Source organism: Sus scrofa, chromosome 9, assembly GCF_000003025.6.
Source record: "Sus scrofa isolate TJ Tabasco breed Duroc chromosome 9, Sscrofa11.1, whole genome shotgun sequence".
Lineage (NCBI taxonomy): Eukaryota > Metazoa > Chordata > Mammalia > Artiodactyla > Suidae > Sus > Sus scrofa.
In genome coordinates this window covers 37300753-37328580 of record NC_010451.4, presented here as the reverse complement: position 1 = coordinate 37328580, position 27828 = coordinate 37300753, and the positions used below count along the sequence as shown (strand labels likewise).

Sequence of the window (27828 nt, the reverse complement as noted above, 5' to 3'; positions counted from 1 at the left end):
TTACATAGCACGGCAGCAAGACAGGTGCCATCAGCACATCAGCAATTTTGAGAATTTCACGAATCCACCCACCTTTAATTGTGGGCCTTCAGCTATGAAAACCAGGGATGCGCTGCAAAATTTAATACCTAACTGTATTTGACTCTGATCAATATTAAAAATTATTTCATATCTACTGAAAATTCTGCAAACTAAAGGGGAAAAACTGGCTCAGAATCACTGGAGAAGAAAAGAAAATTAACACAGTAGTTGGACATTTTTAAAATAAAGGGATAACAAAAACCCAGGTATTACAGACATTCTCTAGAAATATAGCATAGCTTCCTCTGGGGAAAGACGTGGCCCCACAAGACCTTCCCTGTGGCCCTCATTGCTCCAAGCCTCTTCCACAGATGTAATCATTCTCATTTCCATGAATCTTTTCAAGGAACTAGAGAGCTGGTACCGACAGAGAGAGGCACATGGTATTACTTCAACAACCTGGTCAGAACAAGGCTTTTGGAATTACTCACTAGGCTGTGGGTGGGTTAAGAACTGATCATCTGAGTTTCCAATCTTTCTAAAAGAAAACAACCAACTGCAAGTATTTGATTCCCCTTTCAAAAGACTGATTCTTTAGTTTCTTTTGGGTCACTCCCATTTTCATTCCGGATAGCAAGCCCTGCTGGCAGGGATCATAATTAGGTGTGATTTAAGTACTACATAATTTGAACAATGCTATAAAATGCCAATGCAAAACCAAGGGAGTTTGGTCAAGAGGAGAATTTATTTTGGAGAGAAGAGGAGAGGGGAAGCAGGTGGCATGAGGCCATCTGCTTCAGAAGGGATAATTAGGATTCTGGTTTTGCTGAGAACATTTTTAGAAAAAGCACTTGCAAGGCTTGCTGAAAAGTAGCATCAATTCTGAGAAGGAAGCAGGAAGAGAGAGCAATGGCTGAGCAGGCCAAGCTCTCCAGATGAAACTAGTGCCAAGTCAACCTTGAAAATAAAAAATTTCCAAAGAGATCCAGCAGGAAGGAAATCTTACAAGAAAAAAGTAGCCATCAAAGTGGAAAGCACGACCCCAGCTCTGATACAGTCTCTTTTATCCATTGATATTATCCAGCACTTTTCATCTACAGGAAGTGGAGCAGCATTAGAAGAGTTATGGACCAAGATATTCCGAAAATGTGAAGATTTCCTTCTCTATCTCTGGCCTCTAACTATGTGGCCGTTCTTAGTGCTTCCAGCTTTATCAAGACAAAGGAATTGATCATATAAATCCTCAACTGCCAATACTCAGGGAGAAAAAGATAAACTCTTAAAGGTCTCAAGGAAAGAAGGAGGGAAGGAGGGGGAGAGAGAGAGGGAGGGAGGAAGGAAGAAGGAAGGGAGGGAGGGAGGATAGGGAGAGAGAGAACAGAAAAAAATGACAGAAGAATATGTTGTTGGGCGCTAACTTTTAGAAGGTATTGATTTGGGAACAAGCATTGTGAATTTAGATTAATAAAAATGGGAAATGTTTTCTACACAACTACAATTTCAAAGGTATTTTGTGTGATTCTTAATAAATATTGCACACAGCATTTAATGCTTCAGTTTTAATGGTTTCTGTAATGTGAACTAAATTAGTCAATTTATTGCAATATTTGCCAGCATCTATTATAATCACTGTAATTACCTTCAACTGTCTATTAAAGGACAATTTCTACTTCATATTATCCTTACACTGAAATTGCACAAGTTAGAAATTATACATAAACTAGAATTTCCTACCACAATTTGGGTGTCTTGAGAGAAAACTTCAGTGACAGAGTCCAAGTTTGGTTAGAAGAGTATACACATAACTAACAGTCTGGCAATGAAATTAAGTTTAATGAATAATATTGAGTAAAGAGAAACCTCATGAATTCAGACTTCATCAATGGGAACTTTGCTATGCCTATCTTTGCTATATCCATAAAAACATAGTTTCCTAAAAAATTGTCATTATAAACTCACTTATACCAAGAAGAAGTGTCTTTTTTTGTTTGTCTCTTTAGGGCTGCACCTGTGGCATATGGAAGTTCCCAGGCTAGGGGTTGAGTCAGAGCTGTAACCGCCGGCCTACACCACAGCCTCAACAACGCAGGATCCGAGCCGTGTCTGTGACCTACACCACAGCTCACGCCAACACTGGATCCTTAACCCATTAAGTGAGGCCAGGGATCGAAACTGCAACCTCGTTGTTCCTAGTCGGATTCATTTCTGCCATGCCACAATGGGAACTCCATGAAGAAGCATCTTAATGTTATCTTTAAGAGTCTTGACAGTTAGGGATTTGGCATTGTCACTGCTGTGGCTCAGGCTTCTGCTATGGTTTACGTTTGAACCCTGGCCCAGGAAATTCTGCATGCCACAGGCGCAGCCAAAAAAAAAAAAGAATTTTGAGGGTTTTAGGAACAAGAACTTAAAAATGTTTTATATGCTACTGCAGATTACATTCTGTCACAAGAGTTCTGATTACCCTTTTCTGGAATTAAATATTAGATCTACATCCATCTAATACATCTAGAAAAATATACCATACTAAAATATCATCTTTTCCTTACTTGAAAATACTCTTATTAAAAAGGTTACAGAGAAAATAGTTAATTTAAAAAAATACAGTACTATCTTCATGTCCATAATAAATGCATTGTTTGCTTCTTACATATTGAGACAGAGCCTTGACAAATCCTAATACTTCCACAGTGTCACTGGTTGGTTTGAAATCTACTTCTATCAAGTGACTGATCCGTTGATCCCTGGATAATTACTGAAATGTTCTAAATCCCCTTGAACTTTAGGCAGAAATGCCTCTCATCTCTTCCCAATGCTCCTCTATCCCACTCCTTTGACCCTTTATACACAACAGCAGTCAGTGTATGCACATCTAAAGAGCACAACAGCACAAAACATAGTGAATCCTCCTTAAATCACCCTGCCTTATACAACTGTGTAAATAATTCCAAGTCATAGGGTCATAAAAATCTTAGCATCCATAAGGACAGCATCCAAATCAAATTACACAGCTGAGGAAAATGAGTTCTGGGGAGGTGATATGACTTGCCCAAGGTCACATATCTCTTCTTGACAGTATTGTGGAGAAATGTGGAAATGTACTAGGCAAAATTACAACTGAGCCCACTAGTTTTTGCTGTACGAGAAAATAATAAAATGGCATTAATTTTTTCTAGTTTAGGCTTCACATTAACAAAGATGAGCTTTCTCCTTAATTAATCTGTAAACTCATAATCCTTTATTCTATGAATAATAAAGTTTTGTTAATAAGGGAAAGTCTCAATTTATTTTCCTACATTTTGGCCTTGGCCAAAAAGGGTTCTGTACTCCTACTCTCTTCCCTTGCTTCCTAGCCCTCCCCACAAGAGAAAGTGTTGTCTCTCTGATTGGTCAGAGCCTGATGTCATTAGACCACATTTTGCCAGATAACAGAGTTCCAGTACCTTAAACAAGAATGACATCACTCTTTCTTTGTCACTTCCTGCACCATGAGCAGCAGGCTCTTCCGACTGCCTTCTGCACTCCCTACCACTCAGCAGACAGAAAGCAATGGGAGTGGAGAAGAGGGAACTCTCCTTCATTGTTGGTTGGAATGTAAATTGGTACAACCACTATGGAAAACAGCATGGAGGTTCCTCAGAATTCTAAATATTGAACTACCTTATGATCTAGCAATTCCACTCCTGGGCATATATCTAGAAAAAACTATAATTCAAAAAGATACATGCACCCTTATGTTCACTGCAGCACTATTCACAATAGCCAAGACATAGAAACAGCCTAAATGTCTATCAGCAGATGAATAGATTAAGAAGACATGGTACATTTACACAATGGAATACTACTCAGCCATAAAAAGGACAAAATAATGCCATTTGCGGCAACATGGATGCAGCCAGAGATTTTCATATCAGAAAGATAAGGACAAATACTATGTGATAACACTTATATGTGGAATCTAAAATATGGCACAAACAAACCTATCTACAAAATAGAAACAGACTCACAGAGATAGAGAACAGACTTGTGGTGGCCTAGGGGAAAGGGAAGGAGTGGGATAGCCAGGGAGTTTGGGATTAACAGATGCAACTATTACATTTAGAATGGATGGGAAATGAGGTCCTACTGTACAGCACAGGAAACTATATCCAAACTCTTGGGATAGAACATGATGGGAGATAGTATGAGCAAAATAATGTATATATGTATAACTGGGTCACTATGCTGTACAGCAGACATTGGCACAGCACTGTAAATCAACTATACTTAAATTTCAAAGGAAGGAAGGAAGAAAGCAAGCAAGCAAGCAAGCAATGGGAAAATGCCTCCTCTCCTCTCCCATCAGGCAGCCCAACCTGGGCTGCTGAACTGGCCTGGAGCCAAACAATATAAACCCACTTTGGGTGACACCTTGGTCACAAATATGCCCCATGTTAATGCACATCTCCTTTTTTTTTTTTTTTTTTTCCTATTTTTGTCTTTTTAGGGCTGTACCTGTAGCTTATAGAAATTCCCAGGCTAGGGGTCAAATGGGAGCTACAGCTGCTAGACTACACCACAGCTACACCAATGCAGTATTCCAGTCACATCTGCAGGCTATACTGCAGCTCACAGCAATGCCAGATCACCAACCCAGTGAGCGAGGCCAGGGATCAAACCCGTGTCCTCATGGATACTAGCTGGGTTGATTACTGCTGAGCCACAACAGGCACACTTACATCTCCTTTTCTCCTGGAGTTAACAGGTGTGCTTTGGATGAGTCTGACCTTGATTCAAAATTCAAAGAATCCCTCTTTAGGCTGGGGATGAAGATGAGACTAATATGAGATTCATAAAGAAGGAAGCAGAAGATGGCTCTTCAGCTCAAGTTTAAAGCATGTAGCCTGCTCAGTTCGGTTCTTGAACAGAAGCCCTGCACAGTGGGAGGACAGGAGGGGCAAATGGCTATCGGGTCTTTGCTCAACCATATAACAACTATCAATGCTGGTGATGTATTTTGACCCCTAGCCTGGGAACTTCCATATGCTGCAGGTACAGCCCTAAAAAGAAAAAAGGGGGGGGAAATAAAGAAAAGAAAGTGTGGAAAGAAATGCCTGTATTCCCATTTGGTTTGTTTCTAGTCCTTTCCTCCAAGAGAAATATTCTACTGGCTTGGGCTCCTTGCTTAGTTAACCAGAAGGAAAAAATACCTGATCATGACTGTCTCAACAAAGACTGCCTCCAGAGGGAAAGATAGAATCACTCTCGTCCTAACCATTTCTGGTTTTGTGCTGCCCAATTCCATTCCATTTTTGCTCAAACTCTTAAAATTAAAAAATAATAATCACTCTACCTGTGATTGAGACGTTGGCCTAGATGATCCCTAAGGTCCTTTCAACAACCATCAATCTTCTAGTTCTAGTTCAAATGTGCCTAATCTAATTAAAACGTACACATGTAAATAATGGTATTTTTCTAGACAGAGGAACATAAGCAGAAGTGATGCTTGTAAAGGTAAAAATACGGAGTCCTTGGAAGACTGCACCAATAATGCAGGGCACGGTACCTCTTGACCGTACTGAAAACCACAGTCTTCAAGGTAAAAAATCGAGTTGGTTAAGGTCTTAAGTGCAGAACAGTAACATGAAAAGATCACTAGTCAGGAAATCCATGTGCTAGTCTTACTGACCTTAACCAGCTCTGAGAGCTGAGGCCAACACAACCTCTCTGTACCTGTTCCATGTGCCTCAACTATAAAATGAAATAGGTGAATAGAATAACATGACCGCCAGGTCCCTTCCAGCTCTAGGACTCCATGTTGTCAACGAAATGCCTCCGATTAAAGATAATGAGTGGATAATGCCTGTTTTCTTAAACATGAACTATACACCTAAAAGTAGCATGATTTACCACCAATTTTTAAAAAAACCAAACTCAATAAAAACAGTTTGTCAGAAAAGACTGAAATTCAATCCATTAAAATAATTGTTGCCCATATTCCAAATTCAAAATAGATTTTTTAGTCCATTACGAGTGATTTTGAGAAATCTTACATTAACAACAATTTGGCCCTTTTCCTGAAAAATCCTGGTGGCTCATATTTCTGTTCTGTGAGAGCAATTAACATTCCTCTCAGTGGAAACAGGAACAAACAAGTAACCAAGGAGTCCATTTTCATTTCAAAGACTATGAAAGACAGAAACCAGGGGGTTTGGGCAGAAGCTAGAAAACTGCAGAGATGTTGATTGTGTTTTTAAACTTCCCATTTCATTTTCAAGTGCTGAATGTGCCCAGAAGCAAGACTCAGTACAGCAACTTACAGTAAATGTCCTTAATTACTTCTTTCCTAGACGCCGTCAAACGTTAACAATCTAGAGGTTTGGTCCATAAAACTGCCTAGAAATCATTCAAGTCATTTTTTAATAATTTACTTGAAAACAGGCAGAAGTGAGACTATGTTGTGCCTCCCCTAAATAATTATTCAACAGAGTGAGGCTCTGACCTCTGAAATCCTAGAACCAATGGGATTTCAGAGGCAGCAATGAAACTAAAAGTTTGCTTCCCTTGACATCTAAACGGCACAGTTCTCGCTGCTTCCCTTGTTTTATACACCGAGATGGAGCACTTACTGCCTTCTATGCTTTGGGACAGTCCAAACATAAAACAGTCTGCCTTATTGCCTCCACCGTTACAAACATATTGGTCAGACTACATGTCCCAGATTTTAGCCTGAAAAATTAGATATCCTGAGGCCTGGACCTACCACAATTTGTCCTCTATGCATTCATGTACTCTTTCTTGCCTAAATCCTTTTATCCAGGCTCGTACCAATCAAACAGCCTATTTCTTGAAATGAAACATACTATGTCCAATACACCAATTTTATTTTGGTCAACAGAGTCCATGAAATACTAATCAATAACACTCAGAAAATATAAGAATTTATTTTGTCTCCAGGAGTAAGTCTGAGATGTCTATTATTGGTATGAAAGCAAACATATCGTGGAGAGTTTAGAAATGCCCTAACAATGTCAAACATTGCCATCTGGGGAAAGGGGGAAGGGACAAAGGGATGCAAGATGAACAAGGAGAAAGCAGGACAGAGTTACGCAATTTACCCTTTCACAATTTCACAAAATATCATCTGAGGAAGAAGGCCAGCAATGGGGTAGAAAATGCAGCTGCAGTCTCTGCTGATGTGGATCTTGGCAGAAGCCGAGCAAGAAACTCACCTTGAGGGAACCCAGTTCTCCGCTCAGGGAGATGGGGCATGGCTGGACATCTGCAGGAAGATGTCTCAGTGATGCCCATTCACCCATCCTCTGCCACTACCTCCTCTTCAGAGGCCAAAGCAAAAGTTCTGCAACGGCAACATTCCCATCCCAAACCCCATACAAACGGTCCTTTGCCCTATAGAAAGCAGAAGGCACGTGACCTCTGCTTCAGGATGTCCCCCCTTCCCACACCCCCACCACACCAGCCCATCCTGCCCAGGCTCAGGGCAGGCGGGAGATAATTATTAGAAGGGTAGATGTGCCTCCCCTCCTGACAAACCGAGGCAACATTTTCACACTGGTGAGTAGCAAAAAGCAGCAGGAATAACGAGACAATGAAATGGATTCTCTTTCTATAAATAAACACGGAAATCTGTTCTGGGACCACAAAGTCGTAAAGGTGCAATAGACACACCAGGTTCCCCTTTATTCATCGGGAAAGCCTTGGCATTACATAGGACTGTTTGGTACTGGAACAGAAGATTTTTCAATTTCAAGTCTCTCTTAAATGTGAGTTAATATTAACCCTGGAACAATTCAGGGAAGTACACTCTAGTCCAGGGCATGGAAGAAGAGCTTACTAAGCCTTTTTAATTTTCATAAACAACTTTTTTAGACCCACTCTATGAGTACTTTATTTTAAAATTTAACAGAGTCCTTGAGTGTGGTAGTCCAACCTACTCATATCTGATATACCGAACTCTGCCTTTAGCTTTAAATCTGGCCCCCAAACACCTTATGATTTTGGTGAAGCCAAAATTGTCAGGTGGCTTGTCTTGTATGACAGACAAAACTACCCAATGATAAAATGGGTCAGTTGCAACCCTGACCAATAACTCAACTTGGTCTTGCCAGTTATGCTAGATCTGCAGACTCTGGCAGCCCCATCCACCAGGTTTTTCTTCTCTTTTTCTCTTCTTTTTATATATTTTATTTTTAAAGTTCCTTATTCATAAATACACATTTTAAATTAAAAGCACAAGCATATCATACAACACATATTGGGTTTTTTATTTTGTTTTGCAACCTTGCTCCCCTTTTCCCTTATGGCTCCACCCAAATCATGACCTCCTTCCCAAAACAGAAGTCTTCTGGTTAAAAACCAAACATGTGTTCTTCCATATTTTTCCCTGTGCACGTATAACATTGTACAAATGCACACACATATCCTTATATAAACACATTCAAATATAAGAGATATGGCATTGTTTGTTTTACAAAAATGGAATTGTATTTTAAATGCTTTTACGCACCTTGCTTTTCTCAGGACAAACCAAGTCATGGATATCCCTCCAGTTAGGCAATGGAGTTTTTTTTTGGCTACACCTGCAGCATGCAGATGTGCTAGGGCCAGGTATCAAACCCAATCCACAGCAACAATCCAAGCCACTGTAGTGACAACTCTAGATCTTTAACCTGCTGAGCCACTAGGGAACTCCCAGGCAGTGGAGTTACAGTTTTATTTTTTGGTTTTGGTTTTTAAATACCTATATAAGATATCGTGTATGGATGAAAATACAACATTGATAAAACCACTCCCCTCCCAACAAAATTTAGGTTTTTTTCCATGTGTAAATCTGTATTACTTGGGGTTATCCAAAGACCTAAGACCAATAGAAAATATATAGGCATTCCCACAGTGGTGCAGTGGGTTAAGGATCCAGTGATGGCTCAGGTCGCTGCTGAGGCACGAGTTCAGTCCATGGCCCAGTACATAGGGTTAAAGGATCTGGCATTGCTGCAGCTGTGACCCATGCTGCAGGTTGCAGATGCACTTGCAGCTGTGGCTCAGATTCAATCCCTGGCCTGGGAACTTCCACATGCCATGGGTGAAGCCAAAAAAAAAAAAAAAAAAAAGGATATATACATATATATAGCATATAGAGAGAGAGACAGAGACAGAGAGACAGAGAGAGATTTATTATAAGGAATTGGTTTATGTACCTAGGGATGCTAAGAAGTCCCGAGATCTGCAGTGTGGAAGCTAGAGACCCAGAAAAGCCAGTGGTGTAAATTCCAGCTCAAAAGTCAGTGAGCTCAAGAGTCAAGAGGAGTTTTCAAGTCTGAAAGCAGAAAAAAAAAACAAATTTTCCTTAAGGATGTCCAGTAAAGAAGAGTTAGCTCTTACTCTCAGGACGGTCAGCCTTTTTCTTCTATTTGTATTCAAGTGATTGGATCAAGTCCACCCACACTGGGGAGAGCAGTATACTTTACTCAGCTTACTAATTCACATCTTAACCTCTTCCAGGAGATCAGCCAAGACGATGGAGTAGAAAGACCCTGAGCTCACCTCTTCACATGAAAAGACCAAAATCACAACTATTTGCAGAGCAAGCATCAATGAAAAAGACTGAAACCTACTGGAAAAGATCTTCTACAAATAAAGACACAAAGAAGGGACTACAATGAGATGGACAGGAGGGGCAGACCTGTGACATAATCAGGGCCCATATTCCCAGGCTGGCAAATCTCAAATTGGAGAATAATTATATTGCAGAAGTTCTCACACAGGCATGAGAGTTCTGAGCCCTATGTTGTGCTCCACCACCCAGAATCCTAAACCAGAAAGATGCATCCCCAGAGTACATGGCTTGAGAGGCCAATAAGGCTTAATTTTAAGAGTCCCAAAGGACTGAGAGAAAGAGAGACTTTACTCTTAAAGGGTGCACATAAAATCTCACATGCTTGGGGACCCAGGGCACAAGCAATAATTTGATCAGAGCTTGGGTCATACCTACCTGCCAGTCTAGGGAAGTTTTCCCAGAGAGATGGGGGGCAGCTACAGCTCACCCTGGGGACATAGACATTGGTTGTAGCCAATCTGGGGAGCTACTTCTACTGTGTGAACACTGATGCTAGAGGGTACCATTGGAAAATCCTCCCTCTAGTTCTTTAGAGTCAAGAGTTGGCCCTACCCAAGGCCTGTTGGCACGAGAGATGGACAACTCAGTCTCACCCAACTCAGTCTGCCTAAAGATTTTCTGAGTTCACATCCACATCTAGACATGCCTCTCGACATGGCACTGCACACCAGAGGGCCAGGACCCAGCTGCATGCACCAGTGGGAAGGTACCTGCCCCTCCCATCAGGAAGCCTAAACAAGCCTAACCAGGGGGCAGACACCAAGAGCAAGAAAATATAATCATGCAGCTTGCAGAACGAGCTCACAAATACAGGTCAGAACCTACCCTTCAGACTAGCTAGTCCCTGGCCCTTGGGGGCAAATGGAAATCAAAAGAAAGCCAAAGCAGTAATACTTACCTCATACAAAACAGACTTTAAAATAAAGACATTACAAGAGACAGAGAAGACACTACACCGATGATCAAGGGATTAATCCAAGAAGAAGATATAATAATTGTAAATATACATATATATATATATATATATATACACACACACACACCCACAAAATAGGAGTACCTCAGTATATAAAGGAAGTATTAATTTGCATAAAAGGAGAAATTGACAGTAACACCATAATAGTTGGGGACTTTAACACCCCACCTATATCAATGGACAGATCATCCAAATAGAAAATCAATAAGGAAAAACAAGTCTTAAATGACACATTAGGCAAGATGGACTTAACTGATGTATATAGAGCATTCTATCTGAAAGCAGCAGAATACACATTCTTTTCAATTGCACATGGAACATTCTCCAGGATAGATCACATACTGAGCCACAAAACAAGCCTCAGTATTTTTAAGAAAACTGAAATCATGTTAAGCATCTTTTCCAACCACAATGCTGTGGATCTAGAGATCAACTACAAGAAAAAAAACTGCAAAAAATACAAACATGTGGAAGCTAAACAATATACTACTAAACAACCAATGGATCATTGAAGAAATCAAAGAGAAAATTTAAAAAAAAAATACCTAAAGATGAATGACAATGAAAACCTCATGATCTAAAACCTATGGGACCTCATGATCTAAAACCTATGGGACTACGAAAGGCAGTCCTAAGAGGAAAGTTTATAGTGATACAAGCTTACCTCAAGAAACAAGAAAAAAAAACTCAAACAATGTACCCTTACACTAGAGACAGAAGGACAAACAAAACCCACAGTTAGTAGAAGGAATAAATCATGAAGATCAGAGCAGAAATAAGTAAAATAGAGAATAAAACAGGAAAAAACAGTGAAACTAAAAACTGCTTCTTGATAAACCTTTAGTAGACTCAAGAAAAAGGGAAGAGGGTCCAAATCAATACAATCAGAAATAAAAAAGGGCAACCAACACTATGGAAATATAAAGGATCACAAGAGACTACATGCTAATAAAATGCACACCCTAGAAGAAAGGGGCATACTCTTAGAAAAGTAAAACCTCCCAAGACTGAACAGGCAGAAACAGAAAATATGAAAAAACCAGTTACCAGTAATGATATTGAAACTTTATTCAAAAAACTCCTAAACAAAAGTCCAAGACCAGATGCTTCACAGCTCAATTCTACCAAACATTTAGAGAAGAGTTAACACCTACCCTCTTCAAACCATTCCAAATATTGCAGAGGAAAGAACACTATGAGGCCAGGATCACCGTGATACAAAAAAACAGACAAAGATGGCACAAAAAAAAGAAAATTATAGGCAAGTATCACTGATGAACACAAATGCAAAAATTCTTAACAAAATACCAGCAAACCAATTCCAACAACACATTAAAAGATTGATACAACATGATCAAGTGGGATTTATCCCAGTGATGCAAGAATTTTTCAATATTCTCAAATCTGCCAATGTGATATGCCACATTAACAAAGTGAAGGATAAAAATCATATGATCAGTTCAATAGATGCAGAAAAAGCTTTCAACAAAATTCAATATCTATTGACAATAAAAACTCTCCACAAAGTGGATGTAAATGGAATATACCTCAACATAATAAAAACTACAATGACAAACCCACAGCTAAAATCATATTCGACAGTGAAGATCTGAAAGCATTTCCTCTAATATCAGGAACAAAACAAGAATGCTCACTCTTATCACTTTTATTAAACACAGTTTTGGAAATTCTAACCACAGCAATTAGACCAAAAAAAAAAAAATGGAAAAGAAGTAAAACTGTCACTGTTTGCAGATGTCATGATAGTACACAAAAGAAATCCTAAAGATACCACCAGAAAACTACCAGAGCTCATCAGTGAATTTGATAAAGTTTCAGGATATGAAATTAATATACAGAAATCTGTTGTTTTTATATATACTAACAATGAATTATCAGAAAGAGAAATTAAGGAAACAATCCCATTTACCATCCCATCAACAGAATAAAATATTTAAGAATAAACCTACCTAAGGAGGTAAAAGACTTATACTTGAACAACTATGAGATAGCGGTTCTTTCTTCTGATGAAAGAAACTGAAAATGACATAAGCAAATGGAAAGACACACCATGGTCTTAGATTAGAAAAATCGATATTGTTAAAATGACCATACTACCCAAGACAATCTACAGATTAAATTCAATCCATATCAATTTACCATTGCCATTTTTCAGAAAACCAGAACAAATCATTTTAAAGTTTGTACAGAAACACAAAAGAGCCTGAATAGCCAGAGTGATCCTGATGTGAAAAAAAAAAGAAAAAAGCAGAGCTAGAGGAATCAGGATCCCTGGCTTCAAAATATACTACAAAGTATAGTATACAGTAATCAAACAGTATTGTACTGGCACAAAAAAGGAAATATAGATTGATGAAACAGGAGAGCCCAGAATTAAATCCACATATTTAGGGTCTTAATCTACGACAATGGAGGCAAGAATATACAATGGAGAAAAACAGTCTCTTCAGTAAGTGATGCTGGGAAACTGGACAGTTCATGTAAAAGAATGAATTAGAATATTCTTTAACACCTTATACAAAGATAAACTAAACTCATTACGGATTAAAGACCTAAATGTAGGACCAGAAACCATAAAACTTCTAGAGGAAACACAAGCAAAATAATTCTTTGACAAAAAACTTAGCAATATTTGGGGGGGGGGTCTGTCTCCTAAAGCAAAGGAAATAATAGCAAAAATAAACAAATAGGAACTAATGAAACTTAAAAGCTTTTGCACAACAAAGGAAAACCAGCAACTAAATGAAAAAACGACCTCCTCAATAGGAGAAAATATTTGCAAATTATGTGACCAGTAAGCACTTAGTAACCAAAATATATAGATAGCTCATACAACTCAATATCAAAAAAGCTTACAACCCAATTTAAAAATGAGCAGAAGACTTGAATAGACATTTCTTTAAAGAAGACACACAGACGGCCAAGCAGCACATGAAAAGATACTCAAAACTGCTAACCATTAGGCATATATAAATCAATACCATAATGAGATACCATCTTACATACGTCAGAACGGTTATCATCAAAAAGAATACAAATAACAAATGTTGGCAAAGATGCAGAGAAAAGGGAAGCCTCATACACTGTTAATGGGAATGTAAGTTAGTGTAACCTCTGTGAAAAAGTGTGGAGGTTCCTCGAAAAACTAAAACAGGAGTTCCCACTGCGGCTCAGTGGGTTATGAACTCGACTAGTATCCATGAGGATGTGGGTTTGATCCCTGGCCTCACTCAGTGGGTTAAGGATCCAGCATTGCTGTGAGCTGCAGCGTAAGTCACAGATGCAGCTCATATCTGGCATTGCTACGGCTGTGGAAGAGGCCTATAGCTGCAGCTCTGATTCAAACCTAGCCTGGGAACTTCCATATGCCACAGGTGTGGCCCAGAAAGAAAAAAAAAAAAGGAAAAAAAAACTAAAAATAGATATTTGCCATGTACAGAAATGTGGATGGATTTGGAGGGTATTATGCTAAATAAAATAAACCAGACAAACACAAATACTACATAATATGACTTATATGTGGAATCTAAAAATTTTATTTAATGAATGTATATAACAAAACAGAAACATAGAAAACACAGACACAGAAAACAAACTAGGAAGAGGGAAGGAGGAGGGGCTGTGTGGGGTAGGGAACTAAGAGGTAAAAACTATTATGTGTAAAGTAAATATGCTACAGGAATATAGTGAACAACACAAGGAATGTAGCCAATACTTTCATAACAACTCTAAATGGAGCACGACCTTTAAAAAAAAACCTCATCCAAAAGCATCCTCACAGACAAATCCAGAATAATATCTGTCCAAATATCTGGGCACTACATAGCCTAGGCAAGTGGACACATAAAATTGTCTATCACAATTTCTTTACATAGCAGTTTTTTCGTTTTGTTTTTTGATACAGGATAAAGTGCCAGTCCTGTGACTACTGAACTAAAATGCAGTGTTAATTTTAATGGTTTTAATAATTTGCTTTCCACAAAGACTATAAAAAGTTATATTTTGCCAGCATTGTATAAGAAAACTCTTTTTTTCTTCCTATCCTTACTAGCAATGGGGATGACTACCCTTTTAAATTTCAGCCATTTTGGGAGTTCCCATTGTGGCTCAGTGGTTAACGAATTCAACTAGGAACCACGACGTTGCGGGTTCAATCCCTGGCCTTGCTCAGTGGGTTGAGGATCCGGCATTGCAGTGAGCTGTGGTGTGGGTTGCAGACACGGCTCGGATCTGGCATTGCTGTGGCTCTGGTATAGACCAGAGGCTACAGCTCTGATTGGATCCCTAGCCTGGGAACCTCCATGTGCTGTGGGAGCGGCTGTAGAAAAGGCAAAAAGACAGAAAAAATAAATAAATAAATGTCAGCCATTCTGTATCACACTGTTACTTAAAATTGGATTCTCTGAACAGCAATGACTTTTTAATACTTTCTCAGAAAAATTTTGCCATTTGGGTTGTTGTTCTGCATATTTCCTATGCATATAATTTGCCCATTTTTCTACTGGGTAATCTGCTCCTTTTTGACAATTTGTAAGAATTGTTTGTACATTATTTGATGTATGGTTATTAATTCTATTTCTTCATTGATTTTCTCCTATGGTATCATGTACTTGTTTTTATGTCATTATGTTTGGTGAAATCTCTTTTTTGTTTTGTTTTCATAGCTTGGCAATTCTTGGGCTTGGTCAAGATCTCCCTGCCATTATATTATACAAGTGAGGTCCCAAATTTTTGTGCAAGATTTGCACTATTGTGCATATGAAAGTAATCCAATTTTGCTTTCCTCTAGTTTGAGAACCAGGGATCCCAAGACCATATTATTAAATCCAACTGAATTAAACTGTCACTTCTTGAATATATTAAATTTGCACATAAATCACACTCTACTTCTGGATTATCTACTCTGTTCCAAGAATCTCTTCGTCTACTTAGTTCCAGTAATCTGTTGATGTAACCTCACTGCCTTAAAAGTGGGTGGTGATATCTGCTGGGGAATGTCTCCTCTCCATTTTTCTTTTATATAAAATATAGTCTTAAAAAAAAAAGATCCAGGATCAAGACAGCAGAGGAGTAGGATCTAGAGCTCACCTTCTCCCATAAACACATTTAAAAAACTACATGTAGAACAATTCACACAGAACATCTACTGAACTCTAAAGAGAGACCACAGACTTCAAGTAAAGGGCAAAAAAAGCTCCATGTAATGGAGTAGAACCAAAGGAAATATGAGAGATAATGAGAGAGAGAGAGAGAGAGAAGGAGTCAGGATGGGACCAGCACTCCTGAGAGGGAGCAGTGAAAGAGGAAAGGAATCAACACCCTGGGAGGCCACCTAACTGACTGGGAGATCAGCCAAGACAGAGAAGGAGCCTCAAAGCCTTGGAAAAAAGCACAACAGGCAGCCTGAGGAGGGCAAAGCAGAGAGAGAGCTACACAAACTATCGGTACCACCATCCCCAGACACCATGGCCTGAGACACTCAAGCGGGGGTCTTGGGCTGAGACTTGGGCTTCTGAGGTCAGTTACATGGAGAGGGCAGGAGCTGGCTGTGTGAAGACAGCCTGGGGGCCAGAAAGTGCAGCCCAGGGAGTGCAGGAGGAGGCCTGGGCCCACCAGAGAAGCAAGGTGCCATTGCTGGGGAGTGGGGGGGGGGGGTGCGGTAAGCAGAACAGCCACAGGAAATTTTTTCTCTGTGCATGTGTGGCGTCTCAGGCAGCAGGGTGTCTCCAGCATGGGCAACAGTGGTGGGTACAAACTGCCACAGCCATCTTGGACTCTGGATAGGCACAGCCCACCACCACTGAGAGTCCTGAGACCAAGCACTGCCTGCCACCCCAGTAACCCCAGGGGTCGCTACCACAGAGGACCCTACAACCAAGCACTGCCTTTTGCCCCCTCAACTCTGGAAAGGCACATGCCCTGAAGCTGCTGCTGCCTAGAGCCTGTGGTACTGTCCCCACTTCCCTGCAACCAGGTCCCATGAGTTGCCACCACTGCCAAGAGCCCTGTGACCAGGTGCAGCCTGAAGGAACCACCCATTGCTTCCACCTCCCTGGAAATACAAGCAGACCACACACCTGCGCACCCACTATGAAAGAGGTAATAGCCTGCACACACTGGGGAAAGAGATAGCAAGTATCCAAACCAAAACCAGCCCTCATGCCAAAAATATATTAAACTCCCACAAGCTACCCAGGGATATTCCCAGATATAAATAGCCCTCCAAAACTACAGTAGATAATTGTTTTCCCTAACCTCACAGAGTTAGAAAAATATAAGCAAAATGAAGAAGCACAGGAACCATTCCCAGGCAAAAAGAACAGGAGAATTCCCCTGAAGCAGCAGATAAGGAAACAGACCTCTGCAGTGTAATAGACACCATGAGTTTTCGAACATGAGTTCAAAAAGGAAGTAATGAAAATACTAAAGGAATTAAGAACAGCTATCAGCAGTAACACAGATTACTTTAAAAATGAACTAGAAACTATAAGGAAGAGCCAAGAAAAATTAGAAAATTCATTTGCAGAGATACAAACTGAGTTAAAGGCATTGAAGAGCAAAATGAATAATGCAGAGGAACGAATAAGTGACTTGGAAGATAGAATAATGGAAATCACTCAATCAGGACAGCAGACAGCCAAATGAAAAAAAAAATGAAAGCAATATAAGAGATCTATGGGATAATATAAAGCAAGCCAATCTACGCATAATAGCGATCCCAGCAGGAGAAGAATGACTAAAGGGGATTGAAAATGCATTTGAAGGAGTTCCCATTGTGGTTCGGTGGGCTAAGGATGCAATGTAGTCTCTATAAGGATATGGGTTCAATTCCTGACCTCATTCAGTGGGTTAAGGGTCTGGTGTTGCTGCAGATGTGGCACAGGCCTCAGCTGTAGCTTTGATTCAACCTCTAGCCTCAGAACTTCCATATGCTGCATGTGCCGCCACAGAAAGAAAAAAAAAAAAAGAAATCATATTTGAAGAAGTCATAGTTGAAAATTTCCCAAACTAAAGAAGGAAACAGATATCCAAATAGAAGAGGCACAGAAAGTCCCAAACAAGATGAAGCCAAATAGACCTACACCAAGACATATCATAATAAAAATTTAGAGATTAAAAGATCTGAAAGGCAGCAAGAGAAAAAACAAAGAGTTAATTACAAGGGAACCACCATGAGACTATCAGCTATTTCTCTACAGAAATGCTACAGGCCAAAAGTGAGTGTCAAGATATATTCAAAGTTCTAAGAGGGAAAAAATTGCAAACTAGAATATTCTATCCAGCAAGATTATCATTTAAAATAGAAGGAGAAATGAAGACTTTCTCAAACAAAAACTAAAAGAATACAGCAATACTATACCTATCCTAAAAGAAATATTAAAAGGTCTCCTCCAAAAAGGAAAGAAGTAAGAAGACATGGGATGGAGGGACTCACAACTGGAAAATAGCATTTAAATAGCATTGAAATTAGCCAGTATAAAGATCAAAAAGGAAAAAAGAAAACTACTTCTAAAAGTGATGATAAAACACATGAAATCACAAAAGGATAAACATGAAGATGTAAAAAATGACATCAAAATCATAAAATGTGGAGAAAGAGAGTCAGAAAATGTAGACTTTTTTTAGAATGTGTTTGGGCCTATATGACTATCACTCTAAAGCAGTAGATATAGGAAGGGGTTAACATACTTGAAAAACAGGGCAACCACAAATCATAACCAAATACATTCATAAAAACCAAAAAGAAGAGGACATGACCATGATGAAAGGAAATCATCCAACCAAAAAAGAAAAAGAAAGGAACAAAGGAGAAACATAGAATCAACTGGAAAACAAAGTTTAAAATGGCAATAAATACATCTGTATCAATAATTCCTTATCACTGCAACAGGATAGAAAGTTCAGAAATAAACCCAAGGACCATGGTCAAATAATCTATGACAAAGGAGACAAGAACATATAGTGGAGAAAAGAAAGTCTCTTCAATAAGCAGTGCTGGGAAAAGTGGACAGCTACGTGTAAAAAAATGAAATCAGAACATTCTCATACACAAAAATAAACTCAAAATGGATTAGAGATCTAAACAGAAGGTCAGATACTATAAAACTCCTAGAGGAAAACATAGAAAGAACACTTTTTGATATAAATCATGGCAGTATCTTGTTTGATCCTCCTCCCAGAATAACGACAGTTAAAAAAAAAAAAATGGGACCTAATTAAACCTAAAAGCCTTTTCACAGCAAGGAAAGCCATTTTAAAAAATGAAAAGACAACACAACAGAATAGGAGAAAAATCTTTCCAAAGGATGCAATTAACAAGGGCTTAATCTCCAAAATATAGAAACAACACATACAATTCAGGTACAACAATAACAAAAACCAACCCATGAGATCTTGCTGTGTAGCACTGGGAACTATGCCTAGTAACTTATGATGGAGCATGATAATGTGAGAAAAAAGAATGTATCCAAGTATGTATAACTGGGCCACCGCACTGTACAGCAGAAAAAAAATAATAATAATGTACTGCAGAAATAAAAAATAAACAAATGCTTATGCAAACATCAAAAACAAAAAAACCAACCCAATCCAAAAATGGGCAGAAGACCTATATATTTCTCCAAAGGAGAGATACTCACAGGCAATAGGCACATGAAAAAATTCTCAACATCACAAAGTATTAGAGAAAATGCAAATCAAAAATACAATGAGATACCACCTCACACTAGTCAGAATGGCTCTCATTAATAAGATTTGTTATTCTACAAATAACAAATTCTGGAGAGGGTGTAGAGAAAAGGAAAACCTCCTACACTGTTGGTGGGAATCTAAATTGGTACAACCACTATGGAAAACAGTATGGAGGTTTCTCAGAAAACTAAATACGGAACTACCATATGATCCAGCAATCCCACTCCCAGGCATAAATCCAGGCAAAGCTACAATTCAAAAAGATACATGCACCCTTATGTTCACTGCAGCACTTTTCACAGTTGCCAAGACATCGAAACAATCTAAATGTCCATCAACGGATGAATGGATTAGGAAGACATGGTACATGTGTACAACAGAATACGACTCAGCTATAAAAAAAAGAACAAAACAATGCCATTTGCAGCAACATGGATACAACCAGAGATTCTAAGTGAAGTCAGTCAAAAAGAGAAAGACAAATACCATATGATATCACTCATATCCACGGCATATGGAAGTTTCCAGGTTAGGGGTCAAATTGGAGCTGCAGCTTCAGGCCTATGCCACAGCCACATTAACATGCCAGAACCAAGGCATACCTGCAACCTACACTGCAACTTGCAGCAACACCAAATCCTTCATCCACTGAGTGAGGCCTCGGATAAAACCTACATTCTCATGGATATGAGTCAGGATTTTAACCCACTGAGCCACAATGGGAACTCCTATTTTCTTTTTTAATTTGCAGGTGTAATGAATTCCATTGGTAGATATCTTATTTCTACCTACTCTTGCATTCCTAAAATAAATCTTACTAGGTACAGTATAGTGTTCATTTAAAACTTCACTGGATTCCATTTGCTATTTATTTTCATTTTTGTCTCAATATTCATGTGAGATTAGTTTATACTTTTAAATTTCCAATTATACCTCCTTTATTAGAGTTAAGTACTAAAATTTGGTTGAATTCATGAAGTGAATTTGGTTTTCCTACTTTAATATGGCCTAAAAGAGTTTAAATAACATTGCAAAAATCTTTCTTTAAAAATTAGATAAATCTGAGTCATGAACCCATTTGGTCTTGGGGCCTGTTTTCACTGGGTAATCTTTCATCAAGTTTCGGTACCTCCTCTGCTCTGTACACTGTCGCCCCAGGGCTGGAAACGGCTTCATCCATCAGCTACAGACAGAAAGAGCAAGGTTCTCTGCTCAATAGTGTTTCCTTTTCCACTTCACCTTCTTCTGGGTTAGTTCCTTTGCTATTTGAGTCCTTTTCAAGTATTTTGCTGAGAATAGGGAATGTGAGTATAATACTCCAGAGTACTACATACCTTTAAATCACTTTTTTTTTTTTTCCTGCTTTGACAGGTGAATGATATCCTGGCTGGGAATAGGATTCTTGTGTATTCCTATAGATTTTGTTCCAATATCCATTAGCTGCCAGATGAGAAGTGTGATGTCAGTCCTACTATAGGCCCTTGTAAATAACACGTTCTTCTTGTCTAAAATAAACTTATAGGATTTTATCTTTATTCTTAGAGTTCAGGAATTTTTTTTTTAAGGGCATATATTGGGTCTCACTTTTCTCATCAATCTGATCTGGAACTTCTTTTGTCCCTTCAATATATAGAGTCAGGTCTTTCTAAAATTATTCTTTATCAATAGAGACAGGATTAAGATGATGGAATAGAAGGACTAGAGCTCAACTTCTCTCCTAAAAACAACAAAATTCACAATTAAAGACTGAGCAATCTCCACCCAAATGGACTGGAAACCTTAAAAAAGATACCCTACTCCAAAAGAAAAAGAGGAAGCCACCTCAAGAGGTAGGAGGGGCGATTTCATGATATAAACAACCCCATACCTCCCAGGTGGGAAGCTCCACAGACTGAAAACTAATGGTTCACAGAGACTCACCTACAGGAGTAAGAGTTCTGAGCCCCACATCAAACCCTCACGTGCGGGGATCTGGCACTGGGAGAAAGAGCCCTTGGAGCATCTGGCATTGAAGGCCAGTGGGGCTTGTGCGCAGGAGCTCCACAGGACTGGGGGAAATGGAGACCCCATTCTTAAAAGGCGCACACAGACTTTCACGTGCACTGGGTCCCAGGGCAAAGCAAAGTCGCCAAGGGAATCTGGGTCAAACCTGACTGCAGTTCTTGGAGGACATCCTGGGAAAACAGGGGTGAATGTGGCTTGTTGTGAGGGAAGGACATTGAAAGCAAAGTTCTCAGGAATATTCAGCATCTGCCTTTCTCTGGAGGTGGCCATTTTGGGAAAACCTGGCCCCACCCATCAGTCAGCACTGAGAAGCCCCAGGGCAAACAACAATCCAGGTGGGAGCAAAGCCCCACCCCTCAGTAAATAGGCTACCTAAAGACTCCTCAGGCACACAGCTGCCTCATCCAAAGACTAAGCCTCACCCCCCAGAAGGATTAGAATCAGCTCCACCTACCAGTGGGCAGGCATCAGCCCCTCCCATCAGGAAGCCTACAGCAAGCCCCCAGACTGACTTCAGCCACAAGGGGGGCAGACACCAAAAGTAAGAGAGGCTACAACCCTATTATCTATAAAAAGGTCACTATAGCAAAAACCTATAAAAATGAAAAGATAGAGAACTATAACGCAGATGAGGGAGAAAGGAAAAACCCCAGAAAAACAGCTAAGTGATCAGGAGATTCTTAGCCTCCAGAAAAAAGATTTTAGATTGTTGATGCTGAAGATGATGCAAGACATTGGAAATAAACTGGAAGCAAAGATGGATAACTTACAGCAAACATTGACCAAAGAGATACAAGGTATAAAACTTAAACAAGAAGAGATGCAAAATAACAATTACTGAAATAAAAAATTCACTAGAAGCAGCTAACAGCAGAATACAGGAGGCAGAAGAACAAATAAGCAAGGTGGAGGACAGATTAGTGGAAATTACGGATGCAGAACAGAAAAGAGAAAAAAGATTGAAAACAAATGAAGAGAGTCTCAGAGAACTCTGGGACAAGGTTAAAGGTACCAACATCTGTATTATAGGGACGCCAGGAGGAGAAGATAGAGAAAAGGGGACAGGAAAAATATTCTCAGAGTTAATAGCTGAAAACTTTCCTAACATGGGAAAGGAACCACTCACTCAAATCCAGGAAGCACAACAAGTACCATATAAAATAATCCCGGAGTTCCCGTCGTGGTGCAGTGGTTAACGAATCCGACTAGGAACCATGAAGTTGCAGGTTCAGTCCCTGCCCTTGCTCAGTGGGTTAACGATCCGGCGTTGCAGTGAGCTGTGGTATAGGCTGCAGATGCGGCTCGGATCCCGCGTTGCTGTGGCTCTGGCGTAGGCCGGTGGCTACAGCTCCGATTCAACCCCTAGCCTGGGAACCTCCATATGCCATGGTAGCGGCCCAAGAAATAGCAACAACAACAACAACAAAAGACAAAAAAATAAAATAAAATAAAATAATCCCAAGGAGGAATACACTGAGACACATATTAATCAAGCTAACCAAAATTAAAGACAAAGAGAAAATCTTGAAAGCAGCTAGGGAAAAGAAACAAGTAGCATACAAGGGAACCCCAACAAGATTATCAGCAGATTTTTCAGTAGAAACTCTGCAGGCCACAAGGGAGTGGCATGATATACTTCACATGATGAAAGGAAAAAACCTCCAACCAAGATTACTTTACCCAGCAAGGCTCTCATTCAGATTTGAAGGAGAAATCAAAACCTTCACAGATAAGCAAAAGCTGAGAAAATTCAGCAACACTAAACCAGCCTTACAACAAACACTAAAGGAACCTCTCTAGGCAGAAAAGAAAAGACAGCAACAGGAAACAAAAATTCCACAAATGACAAGGCTCACCAGTAAAGATATATATACAGTAAAGATACAAAATCCATGCACAATTATACCACCGAAATCAGAAATCATGAGAAGAGGTGGGTACAAATGCAGGACACTGCAGATGAACTTGCAATTAAGAGAACAACTTAAAACAATCCCATATACATACAGACTCATATCAAAACTTCAGAATAACCGCAAACCAAAAATCTACAATTGATACACAAACAAGGAATCTCTGGAGAAGAAATATATCTCATAGTAAATAAGTGCATAATCCACCATAAAGGGGGTCATTTGACATCATTCTTGGAATGCTGAAGTCTTCTTACTTCTGATTTCCTCTCCATCAAAGAATTTATGGTAATTATAATTAAATAATGCAACTGTACAATTAAATAATACAGTTCTACAACTGTATTATTCATAACCATTTCTCTCCATGGTAAAATGTAAGGTCTATAATGTCTTGTTTATCACATCACCTAGAATGATGTAATGCCTATATTGAAGAATCAATGAGATAACAAATTGTGAGGACATATTTATATAGTTACATTGTTTTTTAACCAATTTATGCATTTTATATTTGCTTATTTTCAGAGGGTGTATTATTTTTGCTATTCTTATGAGGTAAGTTATTCTTTTTATTATGCTACATAAATTACTTAATGGTATATAAGGCCTTCTTTATAAATTTTAGTTGCATAATATAACAATTTTAATATAATGCTAATTTTTAAAGAAAAATTGAAATGCAATAGATAATACTAAATAGTAAGGATGAAAGCCATACAAAATGGGATAAAGTATAGAATAAATTTCCTATTTGTCTCAGCATATTTTTCATTCCACTTCTCCAGAGGGAGTCAATCTGTTTTTTAAGATCCATGATATAATAATCTGTGTAAATTAACTGTGTTTAAATGTATGTATTTTATTCTGTAAAAAAAAATTTTTTTTTAATTTAAAAAAATGTTTAAAAAGGACAAAAGACAAAAAAATAAAAATAAATAAGATTCCCGTGTGCAGTGTTAACGAATGATAGAAATGAGTGCGGTCGTCCTGCCTGCTCAGTGTTAACGATCCGGCTTGTGAGCTTGTTAGTTCAGACGCGCTCGGATCCGCATTGCTGTGCTCTGGCGTAGGCGTGCTACAGCTCCGATTCAACCCTACTGGAACTCATATGCCGGAGCCCAAAAAACAACAACAAAAAAAAAAAAAAAAATAAATAAATAAAAAATAAATAAATAAAATTATCTTTTATCATGTGTTTAATTATCGCCCTTTCTTCTGCTATTTCTTTTTTTCTTTCTATAAACCTTACTACTTGCAAGTTAGTATCCTGGTTTCACCCTCCCAGTCTCCTTTTTTTGGGGGGAGGGGCTGTGCCCAAGGGATGCAGAAATTCCCAGGCCAGGGGTGGAACCCCCACCACAGCAGTGACAATGCCAGATCCTTAACCCAGTAGGCCACCAGGGAACTCCTCGGTCTCTTTTTTATTTCCTATGTTTTTTATCTCCTTATGATTTTACTCTGTGCTTTAGTCTTCCAAGCCACCAAAGTGGGTCTCAATAGTGATCATTAACTTTCAGTTACACCTATAAAATTACTTTATGAGGATTTTTTTTCGACTAGAAATTCTGTTTGTACTACACTTAAATCTCTTTAAGTTCTCTTATACTACACTTAAATCTCTTTAAGTTCTCTTATATCTCTGCCTATTTCCTAGAGCAACTCCATTTTGCTAAGACTGTGTTCTGTTAGTTTGACCCATCTTTCTCTCTTTAGATTCAGGGATCTCTCTCCTGCATGTTCTTTCTCTCTAGGGGCTCAGTGGGGATCAGGTCTAGTTGGTGGTAGACAGAAAGAGATCTCTTCCTCCAAGGCTGGCAGTACAAAAGCAGGCCCTCCTGAGGCTGCAGAGGGAAAGTATCTGGCACTCCATCACCCTCAGTGGAGAGCTGCCTTCAGCCACCCCCTTAGCTCTTTCTTGGCCTCTCAGGCACCAGAAGGATGAGAATTACCCAGAAGGCTGATGCCATTATTCTTTCTTGGGATTCTGAGACCTCACTGGGCCAAGCCCTTCACAAAAGTGCTTTCCAATCTCCACAAACTGGTGGTTGTCTCAGAACTCTTGCCAAACCTGTGCCTACTTCTGGCACAGAATTCCTGTCTGAGTTCTCCCCTTCCACACTGCCTCCAGCCCCACCTGAACTGAGCACTCATTGACTCCAGCCACCATTTAGTTCCAGAGATGCAGATAAATTGCAATTGGTGGGGTGATGAAACTAACCCACTTACAGGTTAATAAAAACAGAAAGACCTAAAAAATACTTCATGTGTCTCTCCTCCTCCCCTCAACCTAGTTCCAACTAGAAAATCATGAGTACCTGCTACGCCTGCCTCCTGGGGGGGGGGGGAGGGCAAACCAATTTCAGAAACACTTTAAATGATATTTTTCATTTCTGCAAGGCCTGCCCTGATTCTGTGGAGGCCCACAGCATGTGGGTCAATTCTTATGTTCGCCACTGTGTTCATTAAACACAGCAAACTGGGCCGAGAGGTGGATCCAAAGGCAAGGAGACGTGCCCCCTCCTTCCCATCCAGGGCCCCCTTGTCTTCATTTAATACAGCTACAATGTCAAGAAAACTAAATATTACAAAGCAATAATCCTGTGTGAGCACTAAGTTAGGAAATGAAGAAAAATATCACTGGCTCATGCTCTAATAAAGCAGAGCTATTGAAACAGCTGAGAATTTATGGCAAACTCCCCTCCGAGGAGCCAAAGGACCATTCAGTTTCTCTGTTCCCTTTTAGCAGCGATTGAAGTGTGCGCGTGCTGCCTGGAGCAGCTTCAAATCTCAGCCCAGCTCACATCAAATCAAGCACATGGGGAAATCACAGGATCCAAAGGCCCTGTGAGGATCGGTGGGTGGCAGGATAAAGCGGGCATGGGCCAGAGCCAGGCAGTGTCCGCCTGGACCCCAAGGCGGGCTATAAAAGGAGGAGGATGCTCTGGCCTAGAAGCTGCCTAGGTCGCCTCACCTGAAGTCGGAGGCCAACATGCTGGCCTCACAGCACTTTCCAAAAGTGAAACGAAGCTTTTCAATCAAGCCACACAGAAGCCAAGTGATGGAGCTTATCTTATCTTCCTAACCCCGAGGTGTTTGGGCTTGACTTTCCAGGTCCATGCTCTGCTCCATTCAAGCCTGGCAAGTCTCAGAAAATACATTTGTTCACACCTCCATCTATTTTTATAGTCCCCATTAGCAACAGAGGCATCAGAGTGATTAAGCCCGTGTTACTATTAACAGTCTCTCAATGATTTATGACAGTGCAAACAGAAGGAACATCTTACGGGTGTAGTTAACTGGATACATTAACTTATAAGTAATAAATTCAAATCAACCCTGGTTCAAAAAAAGAAAGACAAGAATAAAAGGCTCAAATATTTAGGAAAGTGTAGCTTTTTCTTCTGATTTTCTTCTTCTCTTCTTTTGTTTGTTTTTCCTTCCAAATGCCTTCTCTAGTTCCTTTGCAGGATATAAAGAGATTTTCCTTCACTAGAGCTCAGCTATTGTGGGAGGTGTCAGCTTTAACTTATTGTCCTCCCAGTAATAATAAGGGAGTCATCTCCAAAAGGCAAAATGTGGCTGAGAAATTCTGGAATCATCATTAATCCCATAAATTGGCAACCAAGGGTAGTGGTTCAGAAATAGGCTTCCTTCCAGAGTCACAGCTACTTGGGTTCTAACCCCGTTCCTCCACTTGGTCACCTGAACTAGTTTCTCAAACAATTTCTTCAACTTCTTTTAGCTTCAGTTTCTGTGGATTTAGAACAAGAGGATGTTCTAGAGCTCACCCGTGAGGACCGCACTAAGTAAACGTGTTCCGAAGAAGACTCTACCCAGGGTCTGGTGGCAGCAAGTAGTCAATAATTTAACTTTTTGTTAATAAAATATCATGTACTTCTGTACGAAAATGTCTACCTTTTCTTCAATGAAAATAAAATGCTAATGTGACCAAAGCTGGGGTTATAAATCTGGAAGCTGCTACTTCCAGATGGGTGATCCCACACCTGGCTGCTCATCAGAATTTTCTGATGAACTTAAAATGCAGATGCCTCTGTCCCAGTGAATCAGAGCCTCCTGGAGGAGGGGTCATGGCAAGAAGCTGTATCTATTAAAATCATCCCAGGTAATCTTGATGAGTAATTGCATATGGAAACCACCACAGCTTAGTCAATCAAGGCCAAAGAAAACTTAGTCCTATGTATCCAAAGCAAAAGCTAATATAAATTCATCTCAATTTAATTTCAAAGAGTATCTCTGAGTTCCCTTTAAAAAAAGAAACTATTTTAGAAAATGTTTTGTATGTGTATATAAATATGACAAAAAATATATAATTACATAAGGGAACAATATTCACAGAAGAAAAACACACATGGAAGCCAGCGAAACTATACTTTGCCATAAACGAGCTTCATAAAACACAGACACATTGTTATGATGAACAATTAAAACAAACCGTCCTTTAGTTTTTGTTATAATTGGTTAAAATTCAGTAAAAAGTCCTGAGGACTACTGACATTATCTCATGACCAGGTGGCCCAGAAAAGCCTCCACAGGCTGGTGGCTACAGCTCCGATTTGACCCCT

At 39.5% G+C, this 27828-nt stretch overlaps 1 protein-coding gene across 16 annotated transcripts in view; it reads right to left on the bottom strand.

Annotated features, from left to right (window-relative positions):
- C9H11orf87 (chromosome 9 C11orf87 homolog) overlaps positions 1 to 27828 on the bottom strand; it is a 642485-nt gene that overhangs the window by 611342 nt on the left and 3315 nt on the right. For 2 of the 16 annotated variants that reach the window (XR_002347000.1, XM_021102339.1), the window contains exon 2: positions 9219 to 9337. The exons of the other annotated variants lie outside the window; for them this stretch is intronic. The gene's annotated coding sequence lies outside the window, so the exon portion shown is untranslated. The remainder of the gene's footprint in view (positions 1 to 9218; positions 9338 to 27828) is intronic. 16 annotated transcript variants of the gene reach the window in all.